The sequence below is a fragment of the Malus domestica genome, chromosome 17 (genome assembly GCF_042453785.1).
Source record: "Malus domestica chromosome 17, GDT2T_hap1".
NCBI lineage: Eukaryota > Viridiplantae > Streptophyta > Magnoliopsida > Rosales > Rosaceae > Malus > Malus domestica.
In genome coordinates, this window is record NC_091677.1 from 34,376,891 (window position 1) to 34,393,340 (window position 16,450).

Below are 16,450 nucleotides of genomic sequence, written 5' to 3' on the forward strand. Positions count from 1 at the left end.
TGCCTACGCACTTATGCTGAGAACATGCCTGGCTGCCTGCAATCCGATCGAGCTTCAACATTTCACACGCACCAGAGAAACCACTCACCAGAATGCATTACCAAAACTAATATATATATCCCTTATCCTGTCATGAATGAAGGGACCATACATATGAATTGTTTGAGTTATTAAGGAACAGGTAACGTTAGGTGGTGGATACAAATTTGATCAAATGATATATTTATAATTTTATATATGCACATACACACCCACAGATAAGTTTGGCTCGTATATGCCTACTTACTCCTCAATATATTGTGTTCTCTACCTGATCATCTTCTTTGCAACTTGCTTTTGCCACCATATTAAGTCATTTTCTTTCTCCTAATTTTATACATACGATACGAGTACATGCCCATGACAATCTGATAGTGACACAAACGATCGTGTTTGATAATAATTTTGTTTTTTAGTTTTGATTCTATTTTTTTTTTATTTGAGACTATGTAGAAAAAAAAATAAAGAAGGATGAAGAAGGGTTATTGACACACCCCGTCCCGAAGGAGGGCATGCTGGCCGTCACGTGAGAGTGACGTAACCATTTGCACAGTACGGAAGCTTTAATTATACAATTTATAAGTTGATACACCCGAAGGTGAGTCCTAATTTTGTCCAATCTGTCAGAACCCCGCTGTATTCCTCGTAGTCACCACACCTTTGTGATTCCTGAACCTGGAGGGGCGCAAAACCAAAATTGAGTGGGTCAGTAAAACAATTCTTTTCCAAATCCAAACATTTCTCAAAACGTTGTAACCCCTCTCCGTAAAACCTGTATACTTTCCCAGAAATGTAAAATATAAATATACATATATATTCTCAAAACTTCATTTTTACTATCTCAACATTATCTCTTTATCAATCATGCCATGCCATGTCATCTCAACATTTCTCATATTAATTATGCCATGCCACATCATCTCAACAGTAATAAGGTATGAATGCATCAACATAATCATATCAGGTGCAAGAAAGTAATCAACCGTAGGCCCTCTAATAGCCCTATACGGTTGAACCTAGAGCTCAAAATCTATCATTATCACTCTACCGGAGTCACCTCTGTGACCCGTCCGGCCTTCTGCACACAAGTTACGCTCTAGTGCTTCTCATAAATCATCTGTGCACATAATCTAAGGTCACCCACCAGTCGGAATCTCACTAACACTCTCGCGACTGGTCTGTCGTACCCACTCCGCGTGGACTGTACGACTAGCATCTACTTGGATCCAAGGCGAGCGTGCGATGCGGTGAATACTATAAGCACTAAACCATGGTGCAGGATTTGAGCTCAATATATATCATCATCATCATAACAGTAATTAAATACTCACCTGTGCGTCCACCGCACCATTTCATACATATGCATCATAAATCAATTCTTACCTGTGCGTCCACCGCACCAATTCATACATATGCATCATATATTAATTCATGCATGGCATTTCAACTCACATTTCTATATACTTTTCATATCAATTCTATGCATGGTATTTCACTTCCCGTTTTTCCACATAACTCATATGCATTTCATTTTAAACATAATTTCATGCATTTTCAATTTCTGGGAAAACGTTAAGTATATATATATATACGGAAAACAAAACTGCCCACTCACCTGGAGTTCGTCCAACAACTCCCTAGCACCACACATCAAGGCGTCACGACGATCGCCGCCTAGAATAGTAATCAAATCCAACCTCAGAATTCATATCGATAGAATATATAACTTATATAAAATACGTCACTATGTAGTTCGATCCGGAAGATCTGCCACTCAGATTTTAAATCCATAACTTCCAGAGGTCCACAATATATCTCTAGGATAACATCCTAAAATTTCATTACCATCCAACGGTCGGATCTCCGTCAATTTCCAAAACTAAGTGACGGTTAACATTTTATATTATGGACTTACAATTCCAATTCCGGAAGATCCGTAACTCGAATTCCCAATCCGTAAGTTCCAATAATCCTCAAATATTACGTATTACAACGTATCAAAGTTTGGTGACGATCCAACGGTCGGATCATCAATTCACATTTTCACCTAAATGTGAAAACTATAAAACGTTATTTGAACACCTAACCAACAATCCTCAATAACTTTCTCATACGGTGTTCAATTTAGGTATATGAATATACCACAGTGATCTACTCGACGTCACGGACGTCGACATATTTTTAAAATAATTTTATTTTTATTTTTTTATTTTTACTGTAGCACCTTCTTCTTCCTTGGGTCGCCGGACTGGTTTTTCCGGCGGCCGTTTTCCGGGCAGTTTTTCAAATTGCCATAACTTTGTCATTTCTCAACGAAATCAAGTGATTCAAAAACGAAAGTTGTAGCCCTTGAAGAGACAAAGAGAATGGTACCTCTCACAACACCTAGTTCGCCGTGGTTTGGCCGGAAACTGCCTCGAAAGCCTCGGAGGTCGCCGGAAACTGGGTATTTTTCAAATGAGTATAACTTCTTCAATACTCAACTAAATTGAGTGAAACAAAAAGGAAAGTTGTAGTACTTGACGAGACGAAGAGATTGATACCTACCTCGACTCCTAACTCGCCGGGTATTCGCCGGAAAACACCTCGAAAGCTCCGGCCAAACTTTGAACTTGTCGATCTCCGTGTTCTTACGTCCAAAAACTTCCAACGAAGCACTCCGAGCTTCCTTGGGACCTCACTAAGCTTGCTATGATCTTATTTTGGCCTAAAACACAACCACTTCAAAGATCATGAATAGTACACATTCACGGGGTCTTTAGAACTAGGGTTTTTCGAAATGAAACTTACCTGAAAATGGTACCTACGTGATCGTGAAGTCCTCAGGGTTGCAATGGTAGTCTTAACTTGGACGTTGGTATAGGTTTTAGGTGGTTTTGGTGGTTTTGGTGGTTTTGGTGGTTGCCCGTGCGTTCGAGAAGAAGAGAGAGAATGAGAGTTTCTGAGGAAGAGCTGAGGAAGAGAGAGAGTATGAAGGACAGTATACGGGAAATGGGGAGGGTTTTGAGGTGTGGGGATCCCACATGTCCAAACCAATCCCAATTTCATAAAATTCCATCATAAAATTTAAGTCTAAGTCTCCACTCCAATTACCAAATTTTTTTGGAGCTTAGATATAACGAACGTGAAAATTATACCTTAGTCACATATTAGGGACATTTCCGTAATTTCATGTCCTCGGAATTAAAAATTCCGACACGGGCTGTGACAATCTCCCCTCCTTATAGAATTTCGTCCCCGAAATTCCAGCAACCAACCAAATCATCTATACTCATACAATAGCCTCGGATAAATCTCTCTCATCCGATTCTCTTTCTCCCACACAATTTTCTACTGAATGATTTCCTTCACAAAGCTTTTACTACTTACTCTGTCTTAATTCTTAGGACCTTCTTTTTCCAATTCAAAGTCGACATTAGTTCCTCACCAATCAGATCCGGCTTAATTCTCAATAGTTGCACCAAAGTCCCATGTAACGACTCTGCCACTTAGTGACAACGCATCGAACACAAAATACATTATGTGCCTTAGCCAATTCTGAAGGCATCACAAACTTGTATGCAACTTTATTGATTCCTTTAGTAAAAAAAAAAATGGTCTGATGTGTCTAAATCTTATCTTGTCTCTTTTCCAATTCTCGTCATTTCTGTTCGCGGTGAATTTTCCAAAAATATCAAACCATTTACCTTACACACTCGATTAGTGGCATATCCATCTGTTGATCTCTTTTGCCATTCCTGGTTACTTCAGGTTAACTTAATCACCTGAATACTTTGAGGAAACTCATCCATAGTCTCAGGGTCTACTAAAACTCTTTCTTGATCGAATCCTTCTCTACCCAGAAACATTCCATTCACAAGTCATCAAAAACCGACTCACATGACACATTTCATGATCCTTATGGCGTTACTTCGGAAACTGCACAACCAACATACTTAAGAAACTCAGCAGTTCCGTAAACCAATTCTCTTTTCCATAAAACAAATAAGTAATGTTGCACTGTCTGGGAAAGGTTGTTACTCAACACTGGAGTAAATGTACTAACTTGTTACTTAACAAGTATAACTTCTTCTCGATCTTCCATTCTTAATTTTTCTTCCGTTGGTTTTCAATCCACAAGATGATACTCTTGGCAAACGTGCCAGACATTAATCTTACTGTAGTCTTCTCACCAAGTGCTTGAGCTAGAACAAACTTTACGATCACCCTGATCGTACAATCATGTTCATTAAGCAATTCAATCCACCTTTGTTGCCTCATATTGAAATCCTTCCGAGTAAACAAATATTGGAGACTCTTTTGATTTGTAAAATCTTGCATTCTTATCAACATAGAATGTCTCCATAACTTCACAGCAAGAATGGTAATCATGACTTCCAAGTCACCCGTAGGGTAATTCATCTTATGAGATTCCATTTATCGTGAAACGTATGCAATCACCCTAACATTTGCATCAACATGCATCCAATACCATTCAAGAAACATCACTAAAAATTTATGATTACCACTATTCTCTGGGAATACCAAAATACGTGCATGAGTGAGGAAATACTTCAGTTGTTGAATCCTTTGCTCACAATTTCCTTCCCACTCATACATAACCTCTTTTCTCAACAGTCTCGTCAATGACAAAGCAATGACTGAAAAATCTTTCACAACCATCCAAGATAGCCTGGTAAGCTAAGAAATTCCGAATCTCAATTACAGTTCGTGGTTGTTCCAATTCCTCAATTTCTGCTATCTTTTAAGGATTCACTTGAATACCTTAAGAATATATAACAAATCTCAGAATGCCACCTGATTCATCTAACTTTAGCATTTGCTACTTAGCATACAACCGACATTCTTCCAATCTTTATTCCACCGACTTAATACGTTTACATGCTCTGCTCTGGCTCAGAATATGCCAGAATATCTTCAATGAAAATGATATCTATTTATCAAGGCATTATTGGAATACTTCATCCAATAACTCATAAAACAGCATGAGTATCCATATAGCATCACCATAGTTCATAAAACAATCTTAAGAACAACGTCGCTCATAATCTTTAATTGGTAATAACCAGACCTCAATTCAATCTTTGAATCTTCGCAATTACTTCTGAGCTGGTTAAATAAACATCAGTACATCACCATGGATAACGGTTCTCAATCGTTACCCGACTCCATTGTCTATAATCAATGAACAGTCTCAAGATCCATTTTCTTCCTCACCAACAAACTGGGGCTCCTCAAAAGTGTTGTACTAGGTTGAATGAAACTTTTATCAACCAATTCTTTCAACTGAATTTCCAATTCCCTTAACTCATCCTGAACCAATCTCCAATATAAATTTATACCTGGCAACAAATCAATAATGAACCTCATATCTCTGCCTGAAGGCAATCCAGGTATACTTTCAAGGAAGACATCAAGAAAAGTCTAACTCTTTCGACATTATTCACACTACTCCAAACAACATCATTTAGCACCACATGAGCTAAGTATTTTTGACAGTCTTTCGAAAACAATCTCTTTGCTCTCACAGCATAAATAACGGCCTGACTCAATCCATTTTGCATACTTACAAAAGTAATCTCTGTTCATCCAGATCGATGGAAAGTACTGGTTTCCCATAACATTTCGTCTTGTCACAATTATAACCAACCAATCTAATGGAACAGAATTAACTGATACAATATATATTTTATTATTATTAAGCATTCCAAATAAGTACAATACTAACATAAAATAATCTACCGGGTTGCTTGCTTAACGAATCCACGAATGAGTTATTAATATTACGGTCTGCAGCCCGCAATACTGATAAATCATCGTTGTCTCGATAAGTAGGCAACCACTCTCAAAGATATAACATTACTATTTTGTCACTCAATGCAAAATACATACACTCATCTCAACTACATTTATTTACTACTCTCAAGGTAATAACATACATAATAAGAAATATATCAGCCGAAGTCAACTAGAATGACCAATACGGCTGATTCAACTCTTATCTCAATAATACGTCGGCCGGATCCACTCCGCGTGGTCGGTACGGCCGAGCCTATAACTCACAAATTTCGCATGTGTCAATCGAATCCACTTCTCGTGGCCTGTACGGCTGAACATATAACTCATCAAATCTCTCTGTACTCACGGTCAATCCGACCAAACTACTAAGTCCATAACTCTGCTGAATCGACACTATGATATCATGGAAAATTATTGAGTACAACTGATTCTAGGGACGATTCACAATTCTGTGTCCCCTCTGTTCACATAAACACATTCATTAATTTCACATTTCCCAAAGTGTTAATTTTGTACCTGCTGCACAAGGTACATTTCTTTTACTCGAGACACCTTGTCTCAAATATCTGGGATTACCAGTATATCCATCACTTTTACTCTGACCAACGACACTAAAACCTCAGCTGGAAGAATTAACTCTAGCTTCACTTCTTTCGAAGCTCTGAATCCTTCGATATTCTTGATATGACGAATCATTAACTTTATCGTCTTCTTTTAATTCCCATTCTTTTCTTATTCCTCTTCACTCTAGCTGATCATATTCTCAGAGTCCTCAAGACTCAACAGCATCTCGTATATTCTTGGTAAGAAGTACAATGGATAGTGGTCACCCAAAATACCACTTCCCTTTTTTGCCACCCAGCTTAAAACAACATAACACCTCCACCAAATTAACAACAATATCTGGATGGAACGAGGCAAGTCTGAAAACTTTCTATAATATCCCTCGATCATCACCTTCCTTGTCTCATATTTGTAAACTCTTGTTTACTACCATCGATAAATGCCGGAGGGATAAACTTTTCCTTTAAACAAGTCCTTAAACAATTCTCAATCGACTGATTCCTCTGGTGACAACAATTCATACTCCTGTTTCCACCAGGATACAAATTCATAACCAAAACCAGGTAGTCGTCTCGACCCCTTGTCAGAAGGAAGATTCCTTTGACTTGCATATTCCGAAACATCTTTTCCAATTGGTTAATCCGTCACTTTGTTCCCTCAGGTTCATCATTTCTCTTAAGTGATTCAAATTCAACTCATAACCCGTCTTAAAATGTCCATTTTTCTAATATACTGAATCACCATAAGAATAGTTTCCCCTAACCCGCTAAATCAGGGAGACTAAGTTCCTCTAACTACGTGGTTTGCTACGAGGCGGTGTAGTTCTGACAGAATTCACTAGAACTTCTCAAAATGTCCAAGATTGCAACCATGCTCTGATACCAACTGACACACCCCGTCCCGAAGGAGGGCATGCTGGCCGTCACGTGAGAGTGACGTAACCATTTGCACAGTACGGAAGCTTTAATTATACAATTTATAAGTTGATACACCCGAAGGTGAGTCCTAATTTTGTCCAATCTGTCAGAACCCCGCTGTATTCCTCGTAGTCACCACACCTTTGTGATTCCTGAACCTGGAGGGGCGCAAAACCAAAATTGAGTGGGTCAGTAAAACAATTCTTTTCCAAATCCAAACATTTCTCAAAACGTTGTAACCCCTCTCCGTAAAACCTGTATACTTTCCCAGAAATGTAAAATATAAATATACATATATATTCTCAAAACTTCATTTTTACTATCTCAACATTATCTCTTTATCAATCATGCCATGCCATGTCATCTCAACATTTCTCATATTAATTATGCCATGCCACATCATCTCAACAGTAATAAGGTATGAATGCATCAACATAATCATATCAGGTGCAAGAAAGTAATCAACCGTAGGCCCTCTAATAGCCCTATACGGTTGAACCTAGAGCTCAAAATCTATCATTATCACTCTACCGGAGTCACCTCTGTGACCCGTCCGGCCTTCTGCACACAAGTTACGCTCTAGTGCTTCTCATAAATCATCTGTGCACATAATCTAAGGTCACCCACCAGTCGGAATCTCACTAACACTCTCGCGACTGGTCTGTCGTACCCACTCCGCGTGGACTGTACGACTAGCATCTACTTGGATCCAAGGCGAGCGTGCGATGCGGTGAATACTATAAGCACTAAACCATGGTGCAGGATTTGAGCTCAATATATATCATCATCATCATAACAGTAATTAAATACTCACCTGTGCGTCCACCGCACCATTTCATACATATGCATCATAAATCAATTCTTACCTGTGCGTCCACCGCACCAATTCATACATATGCATCATATATTAATTCATGCATGGCATTTCAACTCACATTTCTATATACTTTTCATATCAATTCTATGCATGGTATTTCACTTCCCGTTTTTCCACATAACTCATATGCATTTCATTTTAAACATAATTTCATGCATTTTCAATTTCTGGGAAAACGTTAAGTATATATATATATACGGAAAACAAAACTGCCCACTCACCTGGAGTTCGTCCAACAACTCCCTAGCACCACACATCAAGGCGTCACGACGATCGCCGCCTAGAATAGTAATCAAATCCAACCTCAGAATTCATATCGATAGAATATATAACTTATATAAAATACGTCACTATGTAGTTCGATCCGGAAGATCTGCCACTCAGATTTTAAATCCATAACTTCCAGAGGTCCACAATATATCTCTAGGATAACATCCTAAAATTTCATTACCATCCAACGGTCGGATCTCCGTCAATTTCCAAAACTAAGTGACGGTTAACATTTTATATTATGGACTTACAATTCCAATTCCGGAAGATCCGTAACTCGAATTCCCAATCCGTAAGTTCCAATAATCCTCAAATATTACGTATTACAACGTATCAAAGTTTGGTGACGATCCAACGGTCGGATCATCAATTCACATTTTCACCTAAATGTGAAAACTATAAAACGTTATTTGAACACCTAACCAACAATCCTCAATAACTTTCTCATACGGTGTTCAATTTAGGTATATGAATATACCACAGTGATCTACTCGACGTCACGGACGTCGACATATTTTTAAAATAATTTTATTTTTATTTTTTTATTTTTACTGTAGCACCTTCTTCTTCCTTGGGTCGCCGGACTGGTTTTTCCGGCGGCCGTTTTCCGGGCAGTTTTTCAAATTGCCATAACTTTGTCATTTCTCAACGAAATCAAGTGATTCAAAAACGAAAGTTGTAGCCCTTGAAGAGACAAAGAGAATGGTACCTCTCACAACACCTAGTTCGCCGTGGTTTGGCCGGAAACTGCCTCGAAAGCCTCGGAGGTCGCCGGAAACTGGGTATTTTTCAAATGAGTATAACTTCTTCAATACTCAACTAAATTGAGTGAAACAAAAAGTAAAGTTGTAGTACTTGACGAGACGAAGAGATTGATACCTACCTCGACTCCTAACTCGCCGGGTATTCGCCGGAAAACACCTCGAAAGCTCCGGCCAAACTTTGAACTTGTCGATCTCCGTGTTCTTACGTCCAAAAACTTCCAACGAAGCACTCCGAGCTTCCTTGGGACCTCACTAAGCTTGCTATGATCTTATTTTGGCCTAAAACACAACCACTTCAAAGATCATGAATAGTACACATTCACGGGGTCTTTAGAACTAGGGTTTTTCGAAATGAAACTTACCTGAAAATGGTACCTACGTGATCGTGAAGTCCTCAGGGTTGCAATGGTAGTCTTAACTTGGACGTTGGTATAGGTTTTAGGTGGTTTTGGTGGTTTTGGTGGTTTTGGTGGTTGCCCGTGCGTTCGAGAAGAAGAGAGAGAATGAGAGTTTCTGAGGAAGAGCTGAGGAAGAGAGAGAGTATGAAGGACAGTATACGGGAAATGGGGAGGGTTTTGAGGTGTGGGGATCCCACATGTCCAAACCAATCCCAATTTCATAAAATTCCATCATAAAATTTAAGTCTAAGTCTCCACTCCAATTACCAAATTTTTTTGGAGCTTAGATATAACGAACGTGAAAATTATACCTTAGTCACATATTAGGGACATTTCCGTAATTTCATGTCCTCGGAATTAAAAATTCCGACACGGGCTGTGACAGTTATGGAGAGAGAGAAAGAAAGAGTCAGTCCCAAAACAAATTAAGGCCTAACACGACTCGAGAGTGCAATGAGACCTTTCTAATTTCATACTTTAGCATAATATTTTTGGGCTAAATACATTTATACCCTTTACGTTTGGAGAGATTTTCTAAATATGTCAAGAAGTTTCAATTTTCTCGCATTGGTTGTAAAATTATATCAATTGATGTCTTATTTCTAGTTAACCGTCTAGTCCTTTGTGAGAACATACAAGTATAAGATCCATTCCTATGTTGATGTGGAAGTCACAACTGCACCATATGAACCAAAACTAGTCACCATGGAGCTTCAACTTCTCTTGAATCATTGCTTCGTATTCCAAAACAACAACAAACCACACATTTGATACCCAACTTCTCTAGTATAACCCTTTTGATAACCATTTATTTTTTATTTTTGGCTTCATCTTTTGTGTCTGATATGAGGAAAAATAATTGGGACAAAGGAGGAATAAAAAGCGTGATGTGAGAAAATAACAAAAACAAAATCTTGAAATTGAAAGCAACTAAAACTAGTCTTTATTACGCATTTCTTTTACATCTTTCCAATCATCCTTTATCCACTCTTTCTTCATCCCTCTATTCCGCTATATATATTCCTCATCTCTTACGGGAAAAAAATATGAAAACCAAAAACAAAACATGAGATAGTTACCAAATAGGGCATAAGTGGTTCTTATTTTAGCACCAACTAGAGTAGGGTATTTGTGTCATAACCCGATCCCGACATACGACCAAGATCGACACGTAACGTCATCACATTCCTGTTTATCTATCATGTCTTGCCTCTGAGACAAGACCAAAACATAATTATTGATTTAACCACGCATTCATTTTCTTTTATTTCATGGCTACATCTAACCTTAGCGTTAGACTGCCTACGTACCCTACGAAGGAATCAAGTCATTCATAGTTCACCATTCACTAAACTCAGACATTTATCCCAGTGCATTATAATAGGAAGGCATAACATTCATCAATCAATTATTGGGACTTGACAAGCATGAATTACTAGATTCAAGGCTACATAACAAACGCACATGATAACCAAGATTTCCATTTCATCCATCTTATAAATCACTATGTTTCAACATAATATCACAATTTATAGTATGCAAGATCTCAAAAAAAAAAACCAACGAAGCACAATATTATTCTATCCACACTGGTCAATGAATCTAATCATAGTAATAACAATCATATCCAACATCATTCCACAATCACTCCAATTAATCAATCCCAAGAATCAAAGATGCACGATATTAATGTCTAACTACGTTAATCAATCAATGAAATAACATATCATTTCATGAATTTAATTAAAGAACTCTACATAATTCCCTATTTTGATTATAAGTAATAACATGGTAAATTTCATTTATATTCACAAGATCTAGCGTGATTAATCCCCATTCACTTGAATCTAGGGTTCCAAACTAACTTATGAAAATGAGCAAGAGCAAGGATTTCGGACCACTCAACGAAATCCAACTAAAATATGGCACCTACCGAAATGTTCCAAGTATCACTAATCCTCATCACCTCTGGTATGCTTATGGTTCCTCATTGCGAATATACCAAGCAGAACCATATGCATAATCTAAGCGTGCAGGCAGTGATCACTCATCGCGGATATATCAAGCATGATCACCCCTATAATACGTGTGGTCCCTCATTGAAGATATACCAAACAGGACCACATCCTAACTCTAGGTAGTGATCACCCATCGCGGATATACCAAGCAGAACCATATACATAGTCTAATAATGTAGGTAGTGATTACCCATCATGGACATACCAAGCATGATCACCCCTAATAGTCCCTCATCGCAGATATACCAAACAAGACTGTATCCTATAGCTCTAGGTAGTGATCACCCATCGCTGATATATCAAGCATGATCGCTCCTAGAATGCATATGGTGCCCCATCGCGGATATACCAAGCAGAACAATAAGCATAGTTTATTCGTGCAAGCTGTGATCACCATCGCGGATATACCAAGCATGATCACCCCTATAATACGTATGGTCCCCCATCGCGGATATACCAAGCAGGACCATCCATGTAGCATTGCTACATGGTGCAAACGCATCATACATTCTATATCATACGTCAGTTCATCGTGAATCTCAATTTCACGGATATACACTATCGACTCCACCTAACCTAACAATACGTAAATAACAACATGGTCACGACATAACATTTGTACGAGTACAACTTTAGAAAACATGGAACATGTAAAAGTCAAATATAAGTATGCTATCTTTTGAAATTAATTAAATGATAATCAGATACCATATACAACCTTCTCTATATCGGCCTCTATACATAAAAACCAATAGGCATATAATTCTCAACTGTAAATCCCTATTATACAAATCACATATCATGTTGTATATATATAAAGCAATGAATCAAAATAGAAAGAGCCATCATGTTTCCCTCTAATTACTACTTCGTACTTTTCTGAACCATAAACCATATTAATTCTGTAAATAACAACGTATAATCACTCATTAGAAGAATAAAGAAATTTGGAAGGTTTACCCATATGTGCAAGCTACAGGTTGACTAAAGGTGAAGTAGTTGGTTCCCTAATCCTTTCTTGCATTTGAAACTAATCAATTAGTAGCCAAAGTAACATCGTATATACTTTTGTTTAACATGCAACATAGACATTATTTTAGTAGAACATATACTTCAATTAACGACACTAGTATAAAGCAAAGTAATTTAAAGAAAAACTTGGATAAGAATTGAATAAAACTGCTTTGATCAACCAAGTTTAAGCTTATAATGAACACTCAAACCTAAACCAAATGGTATCAACTTAAATGGTTTTTATTTATTTATTGGAGGCTTGTTTTGTGTACTTTAACATCATATAATATTGGTAGAAAATGGAGCCCTAAATTGAAAGTTATGCTTACTATAAAATGGAGTCCCAAAACTAGAAATACAAAACTTGCTGCTGTCTGGCAGCCCTGTGACTCAACTTTGGACATGAATTTGATCAATCAAAATTCAACAGAATTAAGTGAAAGCAAATGGGTTTTGATTACGGACATGTCTATTTTCAAAACACACAATATTAGATCAAAAGGAGCTCACAAGGACATAGAAATCAAGAGCCAAAGTAGGCTACTTGAAACATAGTTTCTCTTTGCAAAATGAATAAGTTTCCGGTGATTTAGAACCCATACTCGTTTAATCTAATTTACAAGGCAATTCCAAACTATCCAGAAACCATATTTAACTTCTATTTCAATGCGTTAGCTTACCTATATCATGCTTAATTCTTCCTCTTTTAGCCAAAGACTACAAACAATACAATAAAATTAAAGTATGTACCTTTTCTTGTTTCATCTTGCAAGTGAACTCGTTGCTCCATTGTTCGCAAGCATAGCTTTAATCATTGTTCCAGTTTGCCCATTTGTATCTCGCAACACGAGAGTCAATTGAGTAGACAAGGATGTTACTTCTGTTTGCAATGTCTGGACATTCTGTCTTTCGTTCCTCTACCAAAATACACATGCTTTTCACCGTAGCACGATATTATTCTCTTTGGGCCCCGACCACGCCCTCACGGTTTTGTTTCTAGAAACTCACACGAGAACTTCCCAGTAGGTCACCCATCATGGAATTACTCTCGCGCGAACTCGCTTCGAAATTATGAACAGTTTTTTTATTTAGGTTTGCTGGATAACGCCGCTTCGACTCCTTGTTGGCCTTGTTTGTGTTGTAAGAGGAAGGGAAGAAAGGGATAGAGTGAGAGTTCTCGAGAGTTCAAGAAATAAGTGGGAGAGACGGGAAGAAGTGAGAGTGTGTGTCCCCCGAACCCCACCACAAGAAAATTAAAATCCTCTCTCTTGCTGCTATCTGGCAGCTTCTAATCTTCATTTCTTTTCTTTCTTGTTTTTTTCCTCGTATTGGTTCCTTCCCAAATTAATGGGAACCCTAAAAATATTAAATTTCTAATTTATTTAAGAAACTTCTAACGTCCGTAACGTCTTCTTTCTCGTCCCGATTCACAAATTGCCTTCGTCTATGTGCTCGTGGGGTTGAGCTCAATTCGAAAACATTAAGAGTGACCCCCGAAGGTCTACGAATTTAAATAATTATTTTCAAAAATTCAAATTTTGTAATTAAGTAATTAAAATCTAAAATTAATTTAAATTCGCAAAAATAATATAAAATTATGAGAATACAAAATACGTAAATTAAATAGTGAAATTGAGGAACGGGATTTCACAATTTGACAATATTGTCACCATTTTCCATTTTAGTGTTGTTATTGACACTCCAAACACTAACTACACAGTTTTCATAAATGTATTTTTATTTCCACGTACGTAGAAAATTAGAGAAATGCTAGAGAAACTCTCTCAAAGTGGCACTCACTATATATGAACTATCTACCACCTAATAGTTTAACTCAATTTCCGTGCTAATTTTATAAAACATTGTATCAAAAATATAAAGTAGTAAAGTGTCCCATTTTTTAGAGAATCGCTTCAGCATCTCTCAAAAAAAAAAACATGCCCTGAGCAATAGGTATAGACACCGAATTGGCAAATCAACAAGCCAAATAGGGCTCTAATACCAATGTAAATCAAGTAAAGGATTTTTATCACAAATGGTCCCTAAAATTGACACTCACCATCAAGATGGTTCATGAAATTAAAAATCAATCAATGTAGTCTCTGAAAATAGGTGTCGCAAATCAATGTGGTCATTCTGTCACACTTATGTTAAAAATTCTGTTAAGTGCTAATGTGACACATAAATGGGCCCCACAAGATTTACAGGTTTTTATCACAAATGGTCTTTGAAATTGACCCACACCATCAATATGGTCCTTGCACTTGAAAATCAATCAATATAGTCATTGAAAATAGGTGTCCAAATCAATATAATCATTCCGCCATAATTCTGTGAAAAAATTGTTATGTGCTGATGTGGGATTAATAATTAATTTAAAAAGTTGTCGAAATACCTTTTTGCACAATGAATTTTTTTTTTCTTATAGTAAGGTCTACTCCAAAGAAAGTTCCCTTCCATAAATTCTCAAGGCATAAGGTTTAACCAAGGCCTAAGAGGGGGTGTGGAAATAGTTTTCAACCAACAATGGACACACCTCGGTTATAACCTCATTATCTCAAGGTAGACCTCGTCATTTTTTGCATCACCAGACCACCAGGGAAGTGCCGAACAAGCTATCCAAGATTAAGGATGTTGATCGCCTAAATATTAACGGTGATGTTTCAAAAGTCGTTGCCAATGGGTCAAGCCGTCACCAAAGGTGATCTCAATTTAGGTTCAATTCGGTGAAGGGTGTCGAAGTGTGTAAAGATTGGTGTATTGAGATTTTTTTAGAGAATTGAGAGTGAATGAGATATAGAAATGTGGATTGAGATTGAATGTGATTGCAGGACTGGGTTTTTTGGTTGACAATTTTTTTATTAACTATTAAATTATTAAGCCTATTTGTAATATATTTTTTAAAATTTAATTAGACTTGTGCCACCCATTTATGTGTCATATCAACACATAATAGAAATTTTGACAGAATTGTGACAGAATGACTGCATGGATTCGAGACACTTACTTGAGGGACTACATTGATCAATTTTCAATTTCAAGGATTATTTTGATGTCGCGGATCAATTTCAAGGACCATTTTGATGTCATGGGTCAATTTCAAGGCCCATTTGTGAGAAAAAATATAACTTATGGGGTCCATTTATGTGTCACATCTGCAATTAACAAATTTTTTTAACAAAATTGTGACGGAATGACCACATTGATTTGCAATACCTATTTTCAGGGATTATATTAATTGATAATCAATTTCAGAGATCATTTTAATGGTGAGAGTCAATTTCAGATATCATTTGTAATAAAAACCCATCAAGTAAATGGTATTCTCAAATAATCATTGTGGAAGATGGCCCAACTCAACCTTCACTTGTTACGAACCCTCTTGGCCTTCTAGCCTCCGTGTACCTCTTGGTGGTAGGGCCCAACAAAAGTTTATAGTTGTTGTTTTTTTTTTGGAAACTAAGTTTATAGCTTAATTATATTCGGATATTTAGAAAATTTAGGATCATGACACGCCAAAAGAAATGATAATTCATAATCCAAACATTCAGAAAATTCACACTAAGCCCATACAAACCCCCGTGTATTCATCATGCCAGGCTATCAAAACAAGCTTACAATATTAATACATTAACATTTTAATTCCAATTATGCCAAGCTACTCTTTACCTGACATGCTTAAGTAGGCCCGAGCCACATAACAGGGCTTGTCGAGTGAGTTGTGGTGTGGACAATTACAAAAGTTCAATGGGCCTGTGTGGAATTCAAGTTTGTGGATCTTTTGGGCTAC

At 37.3% G+C, this 16,450-nt stretch overlaps 1 long non-coding RNA gene across 3 annotated transcripts; it reads right to left on the reverse strand.

Moving 5' to 3' along the window:
- Nucleotides 1-583: 583 nt before the first annotated feature.
- LOC139193830 (uncharacterized) lies at nt 584-9,732 on the reverse strand. 3 transcript variants are annotated; one of them, XR_011578329.1, is made up of 6 exons: nt 9,593-9,732; nt 9,350-9,509; nt 9,176-9,244; nt 8,418-8,476; nt 1,655-1,713; nt 584-714 (listed from the first exon to the last, which is right to left on the reverse strand). It is a non-coding gene; the product is annotated as an uncharacterized lncRNA (long non-coding RNA). The 3 variants fall into 3 exon arrangements; XR_011578328.1 differs by lacking the exons at nt 8,418-8,476; nt 9,176-9,244; nt 9,350-9,509; nt 9,593-9,732 and adding exons at nt 2,413-2,481; nt 2,587-2,746; nt 2,830-6,290; XR_011578330.1 differs by lacking the exons at nt 584-714; nt 1,655-1,713 and adding an exon at nt 7,347-7,477.
- Nucleotides 9,733-16,450: the final 6,718 nt, after the last annotated feature.